General features: G+C 31.8%; 1 non-coding gene across 1 annotated transcript; it reads left to right on the top strand.

The window, feature by feature from the left end:
- Positions 1-13179: 13179 nt before the first annotated feature.
- On the top strand, positions 13180-13291 carry LOC121392037. Its single transcript, XR_005960404.1, has one exon. It is a non-coding gene; the product is annotated as a U5 spliceosomal RNA (small nuclear RNA).
- The last annotated feature ends 8192 nt before the right edge of the window (positions 13292-21483 follow it).

The raw sequence follows: 21483 nt of genomic DNA, 5'->3' as shown, positions 1-21483 counted from the left end.
AACCACTTCAATTATGCTGTCTAAGAGTGAGGACGTTCAATCTTTTGTCAGCTACTACTTGATAAAGGAGCCAATATTTACAAAGTAAATAGTTGTTAATTTGGATATAATTAAGTTTATTTTTATTAGGAACAATTACTTCATTGTGCTGCGAAGGTGGTCTCAGTGATCTTTTCAAAAGGATAATAGCTGAAGGCATGATGTTAATAGCTTGGATGAGGTGAACTAATATTAATAGTGTTTCTAGAAACATAATGACAGAAAAAGGGAAAGGAAATGAGAGTAAAGCTCTATATGTAGCAATACTTGCTTGCATATACCATCTGTTCAGCTCAAGAAATAGCTCTCAAGAGTGATTTTGTCTAACTAATTAATATTAACATATGATAATAAATGATTGTAATGAATATATATACGTCGTATTTTTTTCATTAACTGCTTGATGTGTGAGTGTGTCAAACAGTAAAACAAAAAACACTCAATATATGTCAGCTTTATTACTGGAGATTTTCTCATTTAGAGAGGGAGGACTGCTCTTCATTATGCTGCTGAGAGACATTACATTGATGATGGGACATCATTAGAACGCTGTTGGATAAAGGATGTGATCCTAACATTAAAGATGAGGTAAATATCCATTAAAATATCTTTATGCATCTTTAATCAATACATAGGATGGTAACACTGCTCTTCATTAGTTCTTCAACTTCTTGATGATCTCAGTCACTACATGCATTTCAGACCTAGTTATGATGTTGATGAAACAGTTATTATATAATTCAATTGTTATTAAAAAGGTGGAGCAGATCCTAGAATTAAGAACAAGGTTAAGTACTATAGATAGACAGTGAGTGTTAATAGTTTTTGATGTTTGTCTCTAAAAACAGCCTAGTGATTTTCAATTATCATGTTTTTTTTTTCATAACCATACAGTTACTCAGACATCTAGCATGTTACTAACAATGATGATTATCAATGTCATTGATACATGTCTAGTAATTTAATATTCAGCTACACAGTCTTTGTAGTAGAATAAAAATTAATATGTTTGTACTTATTTTTAGTGATATATGAAGTAAAATGTTTAACAAATATTTTATCAGATAACCAGCATACTTGGAATTATTATTGTGTGTTCTGTAGTTAGATCACTAATGTCTTTTATAACAGAACAGTCAGACACCTAAAGATGTGATAGAGAGGACATTTCTGGTATTTTGAAAAAGAACAAAGAAAACATTTTTTTTTTTCACATTTTATCACTTCTTGATGAATATTCACATGTTCCAGTAAGTATTGTATCTCTTGAGTTATTTAAATAGTATAAAGTTATCATGTCTTGTGACTTTACTGGGTTTACTATTATTTGGTATATTCTCTAGATTGAAAGAGAAATATTTCAAATAGCACAGGATTTGCCAGACGTTTTACAATGTCATCATCTTCAGAGGCTAAGCACAGGTAAGTGGAAACTATAATAATGACAACTTAATGATTAATTATTTTATTAGCTATCTCAATTCACTTGTCATCTGAAGGAACACAAAAATTGATGTCAAAACCATATAATAGTGGACAAGATAAATACAGTAATGATAGACTACATATTACTGTATAGTATACTGCATATTATCCTGTTACTAATAATATGAGCAGTTTATATCTACTACAATTCATATATTTAGATTTATACCAAATGACTGATATTAAAGATTGAATCTACTAATGTCACAGATATACAGAAGATGTCAGATGATGGTACTATTAATAATTATAATGTAAACTTTACTAGTTGATGTTTTACAGATACTTTTCATGTATATGTATAGGAAGTGTGAAGTTCATAATCAAAGGAGATAGTCCTCAATTTCTCACTTGGGAGGAAGTATGGAATTAAAGATGCTGTTCTCCAGATGCTTTAGCTCCAACCTGAGAGTAGTGAAATAACTATCACTGGCAGTTATCGTGGATGTTATGACTTACCTGAAGGAACAGAGTTGATTAGTTCTGTGTATATTATAGATGTTCATGCCACTTCAACAACCAGTTAAATTAGAGATCCAGCACTGTGCTCATCTGGTTACTGAAGATCAACACTAACATGTTGAGTTTTGCTACAGCGTCGCTATTCAACAATCTCAACATTGCTTACAAGTTCCAATACAAGATCGAAGGACTGTTCTATCCAGGCAAACCCAATATGGAAGTATCTGGCTCTCAAAGTTTTCTATTTGGGGCTATCTAAAAGAATGTGGCAGTATTTCTGGCCTTCCCTAGTTATATAGAAAAGTGTTTTGAAGAAAAAGAAAGAAGCAAATGTGAATGGGTTTTGAGATTCTTGTTCCAGACCATCTTAATACACTTGATGAGGTCAGTCCAATGTATAATTGTCTTTTTATTATGATTGAGACCACACATGTAGTAATTTTAAGGTAGACATTGTTAAATCAATCTGATACTTTTTACATGTGCTTTGTCATGAACTTTCAATTCTTATAATAAACATACATAAAGACATAAGATCTCTCAACAAGCTAAAGAAGAAGAAAGTGTAGCCTTTCAGTTTGAGAATGAAGAAGATAAGATTGAACTAATAATTGGAGTATATCCTCTCGTAGTAGTGGATGGGGAACATTTTCGTCTCATAAAAGGCCTGTACAGGTTACATGTTAATACCAAATTATATATTTAAATTACTTTTTAATTTAGGTATCTAACTATGTGTTGATGAATTTTGGTGCCTCAAAACACCTTACTATTCCTTCTGTGTCAATAACTATATCTGCTGAATCCAATGCAGTCACAGAGAACATTGAATATACTGTGCCGATTGAGGGAGTAAAGTCGATGAAACTAAAGAAATACACATTATTCGATCTTTTAGACCTTGTAAGAAGCTCTATAATTGTTTTATTTTTTTTCATACTCATATTAAGCTAATCTAGAAAGCTCCTTATAGCGTAAAGAGGTGAGCCCCCCCCCCCGTGGAGATATACAACCTAAGTGAAATAGGTATGTAAGGTAATGTGGCATAACAGAGCAAAAGAAACATTTATTTTCAGAGCCTTCATCAGAGGTGTTTCGAAAACAGATTGCCAAGTTAGCTGAACGACATTCACACCAAACTTTGCATCGGATATTGGATAAATTCCATAGTAACCAGTATCATTAAGTGATACTTTTTTAGAGGATGTCACAGTATACAAGGGGCGAAAGGGGGGACCCACTCAACTTATAAAAAAGCCAGCAAAGTAGAGTAGTTCGTGAAATGCATAGGCAAACTTACAAGTCGTGAAGACTACTGACAAATATCTGAATAACATGGGGAAAAAAGGGGAGGGGGGAGGGGGAACATGTGGGGATGAATGATATGGTTGCTTAGAGAAGAAGATCAAACACTGAGAAGCATTGCTACCAATATGAGAAGAGATGTAATAACTAGTGACATGCATACCTTTTATATTATCTAGTATATGCATTAGGTTGGAAAAAAAAAACCATTCAGAAAGCAAAGGATTTGTCAGATGTCCCACAAATATTATCATCTCAGAGCTGGCACATGTAACGTTGAAACTATAATGATGATAACTTGAATGATTAATTTGTTTATATTGCTATCTCCAATTCCTTGTCATCTGAAGGAAAACAAAAATTGATCGTCAAAACCATATACTAGTGGACACGGTATACAGTAATAATAGAGCCTAGATATACTGTATAATGTATTCCATATTATCCCTGTACTAATAATATGAGCAGTTTATATCTACTACAATTCATATTATATTCTAGATTTATACCAAAACAACGTATTAAAGATGAATCTACTAATGTCACAGACTATACAGAAAGATGTCTGATGATGGTAATATTAATGATTATAATGTAACTTTTACTAGTTGATGTTTTACAGATACTTTTCATGGTATATGTATAGGAAGTGTGAAGTTCATAATTCAAGGAGATAGTCCTCAATTCTCAATGGGACGAAAAAAGTAGTGGATTAAAGATTGCTGTTCCTCAGATGCTTTAGCTCCAACTGAGAGTAGTGAAAATAACTATCACTGCACTATCGGTGGATGTATGACTTACCTGAAGGAAAGAGTTGATTAGTTCTGTGTATATTATAGCTGTTTCTATGCCACTTCAACAAACCAGTTAAATTAGAGATCCAGCACTGTGACTCATCTGGTTACTGAAGATCACACTAATGTTTGAGTTTTGCTACAGCTCCTATTCAACAATTCAACATGCTTACAAGTTCCAATTACAAGGACGAAGGACTGTTCTATCCAGGCAACCAATATGGAATAATCTGGCCTCAAAGTTTTCTATTTGGGCTATTCTAAAAAGAATGTGGCAGTATTTGGCCTGCATCACCTAGTTATATAGGAAAAGTGTTTATGAAGAAAGAACGCAAATGTGAATGGGTTTTCGAGATTCATTGTTTCCAGACCATCTTAATACACTTGATGAGGTCAGTTACAATGTATAATTGACTTTGTATTATGATTGAGACAAATTTAATGTTATATTATTGTATACATTGTTAAATCATCTATTGTATAAACATACTTATACATGTTCTTTGCATGACTGTTCAATTCTTATAATAAACCAGTACATAAAGAGATCTCTTCCACAAGCTAAAGAAGAAGAAGAAGGTGTAGCCTTTCAGTTTGCAGAATGTGAAGAAGATAAGATTGAACTAATAATTGAGATCATCCTCATAGTAGTGGATGGAAACATTCGTCCTCATAAAAAGGCCTGTACAGGTACATGTTACTACAATTATATATTTAAATTACTTTTGATTTAGTGTATCTAAATCTGTGTGTGATTGAATTTTGTGGCTCAAAGCCCTTCTATTCCTTCTGTGTCAATAACTATATCTGTTGAATCCAATGCAGTCACCACAAGAACTTGACTATACTGTGCCATTGATGGGAGTAAAGTCTGAAAAACTAAGAAATACACATTATTCGATCTTTAGACCTTTAAAGAGCTCATAATGTTTTATTTTTTTCATACTCATATTAAAGCTTATCTAGAACATTATAGGCGTAAGAGTGAGCCAGGTTGGAGATATACAACCTAGTGAAATAAGGTATGTAAGTTAATGTGGCATAACAGAGCAAATGAATATTTATATTTCAGAGCCTTCATAAAGGTGTTTCGAAAAACAGATTGCCCAAGTTACTGAAGCCATTCAACCAAACTTTGATCGGATATTGGATAAAATTCCATAGTACGGTATCTTAAGTGATACTTTTTTGAGATGATGTTACAAGTATACAACGGAGATCAACTTATAAAAAGCCAGCAAAGTGTCTCGTGAAATGCATAGGCTAACTTACAAGTCGTGAAGACTCTGACAATATATGAATAAACATTTGTGATGTATTGCTTAAGAAGAAGATCAAAACAATGCGAAGCATTGCTCCAATATGAGAAGAGATGTAATAAAACTAGGACTGCATAACTTTTATATTATCTAGTTATACATTAGGTTTTGAAAAAACAACATCTCAGAAAGCAAAGGATTTGTCAGATGTCCCATCATATTATATCATCTTCAGAGGCTGGCACATGTAAAGTTGAAAATATTATAATAATCACTTGATTGATTATTTTGTAGCAATCTCTAATTCCGTTGTCATCTTGGAATAAAAAGCAAAAGTTAGGCATATACTGTGAAGAAGGTTATAAAGGTTATGTAGTAGTAACTGGTAGACTAGGCATGCGGATACTGTACCTCAAATTTATCATAGTTTATCCTAAACTGAACAGATTAGGTTACACTTAATATAGTAGTTTTAAGATATATGGAGCAGGAAATATTATGACCACATATTATCAATTGCACATCTGCCTTTTAATTTCTCTTGAAACAATCTATCAGAATTTTATAACAGCATACCTTTTTGAATGTTAATTCTGAAGTATTTTCAATTTATAACTTGAACTAGTTGACAAAGATAGATACCATTATATCATTAATTATATTTAGCAAAAAATGAAGATGAATATACTTGTTAAAGTCAGTATCTTGATTCATCTTTAATGTTTTTTATGAACTGTTAAACTATAATAACAATAGCTTTATTGTGACTCAGTCTCTACCTTAAAGCCATGTAACAGTGATCTGATAATCAATTAAGTAATTAATAATTTCTATTATACACGGTCAAAATAATTACTTAGAACATGCCATCATACAGAGGACGTTTTTGACAAGAAAATTTTGTCTGTAGCAATATGTAAATACTGATTATAATATGAATGTTATAATTAGACTTTATATATTCTAGATTTATACCAAACAACTGATATTAAAGATGAATCTACTGTAATCTTTTCAATCTTTTGTTTTATACATGATGTTGACTATATAGATGAGGAATGATCATTTACAAGACTTTTGCAATCATTCTGTTTTGTATATGCCATTTTTAGGTATTGGGTTTTTATCATTGAGGAGTATCATGAGAAGTGATGAAAACATGATTGCTACAACTACTGTTAGAACTGAGACACGACCACTATTACATATAAATGTCATATTCAATAAAATCTAAAGTATATACTGTATATGGACATAATTTAATTGTAAAACTCAGTTAGTATTATTAGTTTTTATTACTAAATATAATTATTTTCACTGTTGTGTAGCACTATTAGACATATCTCTACACTATCCTTTAAATATTATGTATTTACTACTAATACTGTGAGAAATTGTAGTAAAATTTTCTCTTAATTTTGCTTACATAATATCAGGAGTGCTTTACTGAGACTTCTTCGTAAATTATAATTTCTGTAAAGTTGTTAGCTACTACAAATCAAATTAAAGTTTACATAGATATCTCATGTTATTGCTACAAATGAGAATTGTAGACCTGCTATATAAGGGGAAGAATACATACCATGGAGCAAAGGTACACTCCAATAACATCTAATTCTACATATTTTTGTGTCTTTGTTTTATTGAAATGTATTAAAATGTAAAGTGATAATTCATAATCATCACCGATGTAGTCTGTCCAATGGGCAAATTTGAGCTTGATCAAACTCAAATAGGATAAAATAAATATCTACTGTACATTCATATGTGTAACTATTATATATATACTAGTGGACAAGGTGTACAGTAATAATAGACTAGAGATACTGTATAGCCATACTGCATATTATCCTGTACTATTAAAATATGAGCATTTTATGTCTAAATTCTAGATTTATACCAAACAACTGATATTAAATATGAATCTACTGATGTCACAGATATACAGAAGAATTCATATGATGGTACTATTAATAATTTATAATATAACTTGTTCAGTTGATGTTTTTCAGATACTTTTCATGGTATTGTATAGGAAGTGTGAGGTTCATAATTCAAGGAGATAGACCTCACCCCCCCCCCCTTTCTTAATTGGGGAGAAGTATGGATTAAGATGGCTTGTGTTTCCTCAAGATACTTTATCTCCAACTGAGAGTAGTTGAATAGCTATCACTGCACTTATTGGTGGACATTATGACCTTACCTGAAGGAACAGAGTTGATTAGTGGTGTCTATATCATAATAGTTTTCTATGCCACTTCAACAACAGTCAAATTTAGAGATCCAACACTGTGCACATCAGGGTTGGTGTCAAGCACTTTTGGGCTTAAAACACTTTCTGGGCTTTAGCACAGTTTTTGAAGTGCTTTGAAGTGCTTCAAAACCCTTCATCAATTTAAGTGCAAGTGCTTGTGCTTGTGCTTAAGCAACAAGTGTTAATTGTCTGTGCTTGTGGCTTAAGTTGCTTAAGTCTTTTGTAGTTAGTTACATGTACATGTACAGCACATTGTTGTTTTAAAATATCAAGAATAGCGGAAATTGTACTTGGTATCCCAGCTTCATCTGCTGCCGTCGAGAGACTTTTCAGTATTGCTGGAAAGACTATATCGCCCAGAAAGAGCTCGACTGGGTGACACAAAGAACAATTAATGTTTATTAGATCTAATTAAAATAATGAAATAACTACATGTATTATAACTGTTGCTAGTTTAGATGATTAGAGTTGAAAGTGCTTTAAAGTAATTAAATACTCTAGCCAGGCTTGTGCTTGTACTTAAGCTCTTTTCCAAAGGGCTTGACACAACACTGGTGCACATTTAGTCACTGAAGGTCATGCTATTTATTAAGCTTTGCTACAGCCTCTATTAACCAACCAGTCCAGTTCCAGATAGAAGAAGGAGGACAATTTTATTAAAACATCGAATAACCAATATGGAAGAATCTATTGTCACACTTCTATGACTACGTGCATTTAAAGAATTGCCAGCGGTTGAAACATAGGACAATTGATGTCATACTGTGACATCGTCTCTGAGTCACATCAAGAAACATATCATTTTTCACGGCATCAGAACTACCTATTTCTAATGAAGGTCTAATAATCAGTCAAAAAAAAGGTAAAGTCTATTGACTATAGATGTATCTATTTTCTACTATATTGTAAATGATAGATGATTCACTTGTAATAAATCTCAGAAGTTAAGCTCTATCAAGTGATGAAAGTGATCATACACATGCTATCTATACTTTGGAACCATTCCCGAAGCATACTTCCTTTAACACTTCCAGTGTAAAAGTCTCTAACTTATCCTTAACCCAATACGGAAGCATCTATTTGTCACAGTTTTCAGTAAAGGGCATTATTAAGTTATGACTCGTCCATGTAGAAGGACTTGTCAGTCGTCAAACAAATAGACAATTAAGAAGAACATACTGTGACATCTTCTCATGAGCCACATGAAGAAACCATGTCATTTTCAGCATCAGAACTACCTATTTCTACTAAAATTCAAACATCAGTCAACAGAAGGTAAAAATCTAGAGAACTATAGATGTGTCTATTATTACTATATTGTAAATGGTAGATGATTCACTTGTAATAAACTCAGAAGTTAAGATCTATCAAGTGATGAAGTGATCAATACTCATGCTATCTATACTTTGGAACCTTCCCCAGAGCATAACTTCTTTAACACTTCCTAGTGTACAGTTCTCTAACTTTTCCTGTAGAAGGTATCCACACTATTAATTACATGCTATTATATTGAATACACCCCACTAGATGAATCCTTTGCTAGTAGTTCATCTCCTGATAACAAGTATGTAGGCCAGGTGGTATATGAAGTTATTAAGGATCATGACACTGAGTGGTTAATAAGATTTATGTGCTAACATCTCAATGTTCTACTTGAGGTAAAATAATATAATTACCACATTCATTTATTGTTCATTAACAGTATATTAAGACTTCTCTTCCATGTGATGTTATGAGAGATATTGTTGTTTCTTTTATTTTTGATGTTGATGGTTCTGTTGAATTAGTTTCTTGGAGAAGAAAAGAACATCCATATGATGGATGGAGTATTCGCCCACATGCTTTTCCATCATTGGTTAGAAGTATAGATATTACTCAGTATTGTTCAGTGGATACTTTCTGCAGTTATCAAAGAGTGATGTAGATGAGTTTGGTGCTCTTTCTCCTCCATCTTTTTCCATCATACTTATTACAATATCTGCTGATCATAGTCCAAGTGCTGTTAGGAGAAATAAACTACAGTGTTCCATTGAAAGGAATTGACATCAAGAGTAGAATGATATACATTGTCCTATCTCTCAGTGGACTTCTACTGGTAAGTATTTTACTTTCTACCTGATTTAATTCTAACCTTGATATAGTCTCAGGAAAAACATTGGGCTACATCTAAGCTTGGCATCATCACATCAACCTATTGGTAGGTTATAATATGTAACACAACAGTCTAACTTTAATATTAATTTTGGATTCTAGATCCATCTCAAGTGTTTCAAAAAACAGTTTGCAAAAACCTGTAAAGCTATTGAAGCTAATCCTTTTTCGGTATTGCTAATGAATCATGCGATGGACTGATAGCTCCTAATATCAGGAAAAGACATCAAAAGTATGAGTGGTACAAGCATAATGATAAAGCTGATGCAATAGTTGAAGAACTCCAGAGACAATTAGAAGCTAATAGCATCAAGTCGCAATTTTTAGTAAAGTTTGTAACTTTCTTATAACACAAGCAGACCAAGCCCCTAAGAGATATTGGCAATGAAAATGATGAAGCAGATAAAAGAATGAATTATACCAACATAAGATTTTGTATATACAATCCACATTATAACATAGTTAACTCAATTGTACTACACACTAGTACTATGTAATTTAATTATATAGCATTTTCAACACTTATTGTTTAATATCAAGGTAATACATGAATTTTAGTATTTAGTACAATTTAAAACAATTTGTTGAGCTGTCTTCGTAGGAATCCAGTTTGGTTGGTTATTAACTTGATTTAATTTTCAGCTGATCTTCTAGTAGTTAAAGAGTTGGTTAGTAGGAAACTACTCACAAATGTACAGAAAAGTATGATAATATCTTCACCTCCTCTAGCAGCATAATAAAGTTTAGTTTTGTTATCCTGTGATAATGTGATCATGTTTTATAAATCCTTACTTTTGTCAATACAATCAACATTGATTTACTATTGAAAACTCTTAAACTCTACTATATATCTATTGAATAGAGGTAATGTTTTAACCAATTCACATGACAAATATAGTAATTAAACAAACATCAGATTAGATATTGGCTTTTCATTCAGTTTCACATATGGTTTTGATATTTTGATCAAAAAGTAAATATTCAAAGAAAAACGGTTCTTCACTTCAGTTAACTATGGGGAGGATTCTGTAATTCTTTCAAGGAACTTGTATGCATCAACTAATTTAATATTGTAGTATATAGATTTTTGAATGAGGATGCGTAATTCAAAAAGAAAGGGGGAGACCTAACTTCACATAACTTTGATGTAATGGCTACAGATAATAGTTTGTAATGATAATATCACGTTCAGACATGCTAAAACTTGGTCAAAACACTGGTAGTTTTAGTTCCAATGGAAATCTTTCCCAAGATATAGGTTTAAGTCAACTCATAGACAGAGGGCCATGAGATGTCATGAAATTATTTTTTTCATTTCTGTATCGTGCTTTAGCTACCGAAAGAGAGTTTCAAACAGTATAAATCCAAAAATAACATTAATGTTATATATGTGATACCCTTATATAAATTTGTAATATGGTTATTACATGAAATTGTAAGGACCAGGTGGGACAAGGGGTGTACTCAGGAAGAGGAGGAGAGTTTAAAACTATGGCCACTGATAACACTAGATATAGAAATGCTATAAAATAATTATCATCCTTCTAGATATTGGCATAATGCTACACTTAGTCAAACACTTGGAATGTTTCCACTAGAAACTTTTGCCAGATATATGTTTGAAGCCAAACTCATTAGCCAGAGGAGTCATAAGATTTTTCAACCATGATCTGATATTGTGGGGACAGTTAAATCAATTCCAATGGACTTCAAACACAGTAGCCCAGAGTTACAAAAACACTTTAATGGTATTTCTAGGTGGAGTAATAAAAATACCTTGTCAATGATCACTAGACCATAATTGTTTAATGGAAATGATGGGGGAAACTGTTGTGGAGTCTCCTACATAATATAGGAGTTATCTTATTATCTATTTTTATAGGCTGTGCTATTGTTTTTAATTGATGTTATTAAGACCAGAGTAAATAGGTAATATTAATTAGTTATAATTGAAACAATTGAGTTTATTTATAGGGAAAAAGAAGTTAAATCATTGCTATTCGACCCTATTTTTGTATATGTAATGATTTGTAAGTATCTCTAATAGAGACAATTATCTTTTAATTAATCTATTATAATATTGTCAGTTTTAGGAAAAATGCCATTATATTACCAATACATCAATAGTAACACAAGGACTAGCTTAGAACTCTCAGACATAAGGCATTATTAGTAGATAATCAGCGTAACAATAATTTATAATGTTATTTTTTCAAAAGTCTCACTTCCACAATATAAACATACTATCTGTTGTTTCTGTTGTTACTCCAGTACTAGTAAAAACTCAATAGTTCTTCTCTCTTATTGTAGGTATGTACGGAGACGGAGAAGGTCTGTCTGTTATATGTCAACTTTATGGTCCTCTGTGAACAAGCAGACAACAATGATATTAGAACATGTTTAAATACACTTACAGGTATGATAAACACGTTTAGTAGTTAAACAGTGTTAGTGATGTAGTAAGTAGGAATATTAGTTGAGTCCACCAACTAGTTTACTGTTTGTTGACTATTTGGTGTATATAATGTGTGGAAATATTTTTGTAATAATATGTACTACCAACTATTATTACAATCTCATTATTATTATTATTATTGTATTATTGTTGATGTAGTTATTCATCATAGAAGAATGATGTGTCATTAGCTACAGTACAACTATAGATTTTGGGACCTAAAAGACTTTGTTTAACATTTTGGAAAAATGTATTTAAACTTCCTTCAACTAAAAAGTACACAAACAACTATTACAGTATAATTACAGTCATATTATAGTATATTACCAGTATATTACAGATATATTATAGTATATTACAGTTATATTCCAGTATATTATAGTAATATTACACAATATGTGTATTATCTCTCGCATTAGATACAGTTACAGTAGAAGTGAAAGATGGTGGATTATTTGATTGCCCTTAGCTCTCATTCTTTCTACCTGGTAATGTTAATAGCTTAGCTATATATATTTGTAAGGCATATTATAGGATCTGAAAGAGAGAAAGAGGATCTTCAGGCTGCACGATTTTATAACACTGTATCTGAAGTTCTAGTACTGGTGAATATGAGAAAGTGTTGACAAGGTTAGGGAAACATAATATATTAATGATGAAGACTATTTTATTAATAGGATTATTTGAGAACTTCTTAATGTCAATTGAGAGATCCGAATATGGAAAATTGTAAGTTATTAATATGTGAATATTTTAAAATTTCAATACAAAATTGCCTTATTTGATTTAATCCCTGTTATCAATGTTTGGTGATTAGATTCCAGGTTATAGTTTTAGGTAGAGTCTACAGTAATCGGTTTGTAGATGTTGATAACTGATAACAAGTATGAATAATATTATTATATTACCTCTGTCCCACAAGAGGGTTTGTACATGAAATGGGTATATAAATCAAAGATTCTGTGTTCAGAGGTTAACTCTGGTTTCCACTCAAATCGTATAATCTTTCGCCTTTTACTAAGATTTCCCGTGGGGGAGGACAAATGAAGATGTACATTAATTTTTTTAAGGGCCCTCATCATGGCCTGATAAGATTTTAAAAAAGACATTAATAACACTTCAATGCTCCCACTGTAAACCTATTAGATCTAATTAACATATTGCAGATTTTTATGTAATACTGAATAGTAGGTGGAGTTTCATAAAAGATTCCAAGGATGATTAATTACAATGGTCCACAAAGTTTCTATTCAAGTCTTTATAGTTGAAAGACTTTTTACATACTAGCTCCTAGCTCTAGATATGTATCTTTTTAACTGTGATGTATGCAGCACTCTATAGAAATTACTGACTGCTTGCACAACAATTGAGTTGCTTGATAAATATAATTACTACCAATCAACCCATAAGATCATATCTTCCAAATTTTCCCATTAGACCTATGAATATTATAGTACCTCATGTGGTTTAGTTGTAATTTTATCTGTCTAAATGAGTGAGAACATAATATTTTATAGGTATCAGAAGACACAAGACTGGATCAGTTTCAAGAGACATTACTAAAATATGATACAATCAACACAGGAGTACTATTTGATGTCCTATTTACCATATATTAGTGTAGTATTTCATTTCTTATATGCTGGACCTACTGGACATCATGTACAATATCCACATACACAATTTGAAGTAAGAACTCAAGAAGTAATTACCAGCTATATAAATGGTTTGTTTAATTATAACTCTATAATTATAATGCTTTTGTTGCCTGCTTCAAGTTACAGCTGGTACTAATGTTGTCTGTTAAACCATATGACCACTACTGTTAATATCCTTGCTTGATCAGTTGTTATTCATTTCTGTGAGTCATAAAAGTGGGATAAGCCAGGAATACTGGTGACCCACCCACCAGGCTGATGGTGTTGACTTTAATAGCGTCAAAAAGGTCTGTAGCTTTTTTGGATTATTTCGTGTGATTTCATTTCTCGACTTTTTTTAGTTTTTTATTAGTTTGTTCAATGTGTGAAGCACTTGTGGGATATGTCAATGTGAACTAACTAGAGAGCATTCATAGGTTATATCACATGACACAACTAGTACACTATATAAATATCCACCATTAACAACACACTAGCATGTACTGGTAGTTTGTACAACGCATACTCATAATAGAAGACTATCATGTGTAAAGGAAGTGATAGTATGAATGTACTTTAGAGTTATGCATCTTGATGATCCCACAGGTCCTTGCCATAATGAATTGTATTTAAAGAGCAGATGTAGTTTTGGCCTATAACAGCAGAATCTGACATTCTATTGTTTGGTTCACAGTCAACACCAGCAAGTCTGGTGGGTGGGATCACCAGTATACCCTGGCTATCCCACTTTTTTTTCAATTCATAAGTGATTTCAACAATAATATATAACTGTTTTGTTAAATCCCACATACATTTGACCAACCAATCATATTGCTTAATATGAAGTCTCTCTTCACAACAACCAAAGTTTCAAAGATATCAACAGTTGTTATCTCAATGATGTCTGATACTAACCCTATAGTACGACAAAATATTGACCACTCTCCTCAGCTGTTCACTTTGTGCCTCTTCTTCTGAACATCATTACTCCTAATCTTTAGACCAGTGAGTTTAATATAATACAAGTTTGTTAGTAGTAACAACAGTATGCTTAACTTGCGATATGAATATTGTAAGACAGAATGTAAGATGCACAAAACTACTAACTGATGATTATACTTATTAGTTCTATCCTTTATTGTTTCACATGTTCTTTAGTTAACTAATAATACATATTTTTACATTGTATTATGAATACTTAATTTTATTTGTTTTTAGGTTAATATACAGTTATATACAAGATGGGAGAAAGAACTAGTAAATAATGTTGTTTCAAATTATGACTTATTATAACATCTCTTATAGACAAGACAGACTATTGATGGACAATATACTTACTTCTTGGAACCGTAAATCAATATTAGTTATTATGATATTATTGTTTTAATAATATATCTTTTAATTTAGTGATTTGGAAGAACTTTGTCATTATTCTGGTCTTTTACAGAAGAGACACTTCAGTATGCTACAAAACAGTTATTATCTAGAGAAGTCAAGTTATATACAATACAGTATTGTGTGGGAGTTACGAACATCTGGGTATGTTTTTTGATAGCCAACCCACTTTAGATTATCAATGATTAGTGAGTATGTAATGAGTTTATATACAAACTTAAATGTTTTGTGCTTTTTAATTGTAAAACAATAATCTAAATATCTTTCTATAAATGAAATTTTGTATTTAGATTGAACTAGCTAAATGAAGGTGAAGTCAAACATGAAAATGTCAACATCTCTCTGCTAACAGGTATTGTGTTATGTTATTAGATATCTAATGAATTTAAAAAAATATAGATTAGTTCAATATATATGAAATATGCTAGACAATTCTATTTAGACTAGACATGTGTTATGATATATTATTATACTATATTTTGTTTGTTTTAATTGTTTTAATGTTATGTGATGTTGCTGTTGCTACTTTAATCTGTTGTACTCATATGTGGTAGTCAAATTTAATTTTTCATGCTGCAAGTGCTGCATTGTAAGGTGTGTGATTGATTGAAGCCTCTAGCTTCTCTCAACTCTCCAAATTTCAATATTAAAATAATGTATTACTTTACTATTCTGGTTAATAGTGAATAAATTAGAATGATGTTTAGTAACTTGTTTGTTTATTTGTCATAGGTCTTCTTTCTAAATTAAAAGTAACTACTGTTGAGAACAAAGACAGAACAGAGGTCCTCATCACTAGATACATATATTTGATTGTGGCTAATTTATCAATGTGCTATGTACTATTACTATATAATTTAAAGACCATACTATATTCATTGTGATTACAAATAGTTTAGTTAATATCATGATAATGATTGTCACATCTTTTTCTGTGTTAGTAAGTGGTGACTGACTACCAGGTAGTTTAACAAGGATATGGTAAACAGTATTACATATGCAAGTGAGTTACAACTTTGTTTTAAAGTGATTTTACATAAAGAATATTAAGACAAATATTAGAAACTATGTTATGCATAAATATAGGCTTGCTGGACTTATAATTTGACACAGATCACATCCCATAGCTGTGATGTAACATGATTCAATCACCCATCATTATTATCTTTTGACCAAATAAACCGCTGGTTAAACGCTGTTTAAACCTGTGGAACCACCTCTCGAGGGAGAGAGTATCTGTTAATTCATAAACTAATAGTCAACCACAAATATGGCTACCAATGTTGATGTAATGATGTAGCTGCATATAAGACATTATTGGTGGCTAGCTTTAATTCTCAATATGCCAAACTCTTTGAGACATTGAAAGGCTCTCTAGAAGACTGTTGCCCAGAAATTGTTTGAAGCACATCTAATAAACAAAACCTATTATGTTATACCATAGATAGTGTAGGAGGACATATGCTGCAACTTCAGACAAGGTTTCAGTGTTGTATCTCGTTAAAAGACTGATGTTAGAGGTACACAAAACCTTTACACACACCAACACCTCTAATTTGCCTAACTAGAAGATACTACTCTTCTTAATATATTAAAACTTGTACTATTGTTATCCTCACTCTACTGGCAATATCTCTTTACCCTTATTAAACAAAATATATCAGTTTTGTTGCTCTTCTTTGCTTTTTTCTTTCTTATTTATATCTTATGCTTCTCCTCTAAATCTAGCTTGACACGTTCACAAGTGAGACATTCCAAACTAGGATCTGATTTCACACCTTTCCATCACACTAGTACTGTAGACAGGAAAGTGTTAATTGAGTTTCCCAATCCCTCTACTCTACTATCTATGGTTATCCAATGACTATGACAATATTTTTGGTGAGTTTTCTTGCTGGGATAGAGTATATGGAGTCAAAGGCTGATCTACAACAACCATTGTCAAGTGTTTGTTGATGCTGTTTGATGGTCTAGGAAGTGTTGCCACACGATTGCTGCTAAAAATCTTGCTAAAAGAATGGCAATTAAAGCCAGAATCTGAAGGCAGGTCAGCGCGACCTTCTCTCCCAGAAGAAGTCTTGATGAAGCATGGTGTTGAACTGTGTGAATTGCTATCAGAAAGGACACTCAAGAATCTCTTACCAGTATCTAACAGCTGTTGGTTATTATCTCAGGAAAGAGCAAGTAGCATTGGAAATGCTGACATTCTACTTCAGGAAGTATCACGCAGCTATCAAAAATAATCCTTCTCTTTTTGCTGACCTCTTTACAGAAATGAAGAAAAAAATGAATGTCTTTCAAGAAATGGTGACAAAATTAGAGAAAGTTTTAGATCTATGTCATTAGTTCAAGCTAACCTGTCAAACACACTGATGACAATCAGTTACTACCAAGCTCTTCACAACTTACTTTTGCTTCAACTGATAATGACATCTAATGACTTTTACAGGAGAGTTGGAAGGTAAGTTAATTTAGTTCTTTCTAAAAGCTGTTAAATAAGTAAATTTCTAATTTTTACTAGCCAAAGTAGCAGATAAGGTGACCAAGTTAGAGCTTTCATTTCATCCATGTCTGCTAGAAGTACACAAGCCCATCCAGAAGGGTGGATCCAGATGAAATCAAGTTTATGTTTCACTTTTATAAATGGTTCTCAAGAACTAACCAAATGTACCTAGACAAAGTCAACACTCCCAGGCCCTCCTCTGTAGGAAGTGATACTATTCTTTTTTAATGTCTCAGGGTTTGTTAAGTCTTTGGAATTACGGCACTCTCTACAGTACATTGTCAAATCTCTGCTACACGAGATGCAAATATTGTAACTATGATGGAGGAGTATGATCGAGATTATCTACATTTGTGACACTTTGCACAACAACCAAAGTCTTTTATTATAGATGGAGTCAGGAACCCTCGTCCTAAACCACCAGCCTGTTTACAGCAATTTCGTTTTAAGATGAAAGATCCTTGGCCAACCAAAAGTGTTCACAATGGCGTGACAATACTCAGGAATGTTTCCATGGTCTCGACACACAGTGATGACAGCATTACTCAGACTGTATTGCTATTACATATGTAGCTCTCCTTGTGTAACATCTACTGTGCTGAAGATTTTGACTGACCCTGTTATCTTGGAAGAATTAGATCAATTGGAGTGACTGTAGTCTTACCTCACGTTGGACAGAAGAATCTATGGTATTTGCTTTCATATAATAATTTAATGGTTCACTGTTTTGTTTATGTTGTGAACTACCTAAGTGTTAATTAGTGTAAATTTAGGATTATACAATTATGGTTTGTGTTGATTACTTCGTGTTAATATTATTTTGCTAGCTATTGTTACATTGTTTCTTTTCTTGTGTAGCTTTTGTTCATGTGTAAATTAGTTCTCATTTGCTTCTACTTGTATTTAAGTTGTCCAACTTTCTTAGTTGTTCATGATAATAAATCCTAGCAGTTAATAAAGTGATTAGGACATTACAGTTTAGATATGGAAGACTCTTTAGGAGGGAATATAAAGGTTAGCTAGTACTTATTTATAATAATTGTACTTTCTTTGTACCAAATGAAATTCAAAGAATTACAGTGGATAATCCACTTCTAATGTTTTTCAGTATTTTCAAATGCATATACTTTTATAAACAACAATTATAATTATTACAGTGCATAGTATTTACCCCCCACATCTGTAATTCTATTATAATATATTATGACTTAATTTGAAGAAAGTAATTATTATATCACTGTATCTATTCTTTGTCAGTGCAACTTACTGATATTGATGATCCCATTATTGTAGGAGGAATAGGAAAACTAGAGATTAGTACTGTATGTCTGTATACTCTTAAATGTATCATTTTATTATATAGTACTCTTTTCTTTTCTAATTATATAGATTAAGATTTCTCATGATGATCACAATAAATCAGACACTTCACAAGGTTCCTTATCATAATGTTTTAAATGTCACTCCTTCCAATTACTTTAGATCAATCAATATAACTGAAGAGTCACAAAGAGTACTGGTATGTATACTCCCTGTGTTAATTAAGCTAAATGTAATTTTTTACGGTATTTTAACATAGGACAACAAGTTTGTTGAAGGCTACCAACAGTACAAGTTTGTCAAAAGTTACTGAATTATTAGAAAAAGGAGCTAATCCTAATTACTTTGTTGTGAGTTTGGGAATGGTCAAAAGATATGCATGGCTAACCCTAGCAAATGGATTGAGCAAAATCCAAATCATTTAGTTACAATATCACAATGTTTAGCTGTTACAGTAAGCATTTCTTGAATATTTTCCATATGACAAGTGATTATAAGATAACTGGTCCTTGTCTACTTAGTACTATTGTTATTGTGTATTCCTTTATTATATAGCATTATTTGTCTCCTCTTCATGTTTTTATTTTGAAGGAGAGCTCAGTTTTATTGAAGTGCATTATCATATGGAGCAGATCCTAACATCACTGACAAGGTAAACAGCATTAACATTAAAATGATTGTCTAGCAATGTATTTTACTGAAAATCTCATTATATATAATTACCATAATTGGATTGACTATAATTGATTTTGATTTTTTCTTTGTCAATTTGTTGTTGGCTATTGCCAATTCAAATTCAATTCCAATTTTTCAATATTCTCTTTGTAGCGTTTGAAAAAACTTCACTTCATTATGCTATTGAAAAAGGTGACCAGTCTGTTGTTGAAGTATTACTTGATAAAGGAGCCAATGTTGATTGTGTTGACAAAGTAAGTGACTATATTAGAACATGTCATTTATATTAAATACAGGATAACAAAACTCCACTTCATTATGCCGTTGAAAAAGTCACTGGTCTATTGTTCAGCATTACTTAATAAAGGAGCCACGCTGCTGACAAGTAAAGACTGTATATACCTTATCCATATTATTTTTCAAATTCCATTGATAGGAACAACTACTTTACACTGCTATTCAACATGATCTCATTGATCTATTTCACACATTATAGCTGTAGGTGTTAATGTGAATGTTGTTTACCAAAGTGAGTGTGATATAATGAATCTAAATTATTTCTCATTAAATGAAAGCCCTAAATTGCAGAAACCCTCACTAACCACAGCTATAATATGATACATTAATGTTAGTTAGCTTCATATTTTCTTCAGCAAGTTTATACATAGTGACAATAATCATTGCCATTATGTATTAAAATTTTCTGAATAAAAAATAGTAACATATTTATTATTTCAAAGTGATGTACTATCATAATATCTATGTAAATTATGCAAATAGTTGATATGCTTAACCATAGTTGTTATAATGACAATATATTTAACCACAATGGATTTAACTTTTTACAGTTTTGTCTGCAGTTCTTTAAGTTATTTGACACACATCAATAAAGTCATGAAGCATTTTTGAAAACATTTTCCACATCAAAAGTAGAAAATTGCATTTTGTATATGCAGGTTAATTATTTAGAACAATCAAATGATCATATTGTCTGTGCTTTTTGAACAGACACTATTCTACTCTAATAAATATGCACACACACACAAATCATGACAAGTACTATAACCACATCTACCTGCTGCAGTGAGGGTTAATAGTAACAATCAATACTGCAATAGTGAGATTATGGCATATTTATACAATGTTATTATCCATTGTAAACTTAGAACATGAATATTTCTGCAATTACAGGATAACACAGCTCCACTTCATTATGCTATTGAAAAAAGGGACTGGTCTAGTGTTCAAAGCATTACTTAATAAAGAGTCCATGTTGATTGTGTGATAAAGTAAGTACTACATTCCATTACAACTATGTACAGATTACAGTATAATTACAGGAAACAAAACTCCACTTCATTATGCTACTGAGAAGGTAATCAGTCTGTTGTTGAAGTATTACTTGATAAAGGAGCATTTTTGATTGTGTTGACAAGTAAGTAACTACATTCAACATGTACATTTATTATACTTACAGGATAACAAAACACCACTTTATTATGCTACTGAGGAAGGTAATCAGTTGGCGGTGGGTGTTGAAGTATTACTTGATGAAAAGGCCATTGTTGATTGTGTTGAAAAGTAAGTAACTACATTACAACATGTACAAATTATTATAATTACAGGATAACACAAAACTCCACTTCATTATGCTGCTGAGAGAGGTAGCCAGGCTAGTGTTCAAGTATTACTTGATAAAGGAGCCATTGTTGATTGTGTTGACAAAGTAAGTGAGTATATACAACATGG

The sequence above is a fragment of the Gigantopelta aegis genome, unplaced genomic scaffold (assembly GCF_016097555.1).
Source record: "Gigantopelta aegis isolate Gae_Host unplaced genomic scaffold, Gae_host_genome ctg3303_pilon_pilon, whole genome shotgun sequence".
Lineage (NCBI taxonomy): Eukaryota > Metazoa > Mollusca > Gastropoda > Neomphalida > Peltospiridae > Gigantopelta > Gigantopelta aegis.
The sequence above is the reverse complement of the archived record's forward strand: the minus strand, read 5'-3'. Positions and strand labels throughout refer to the sequence as shown.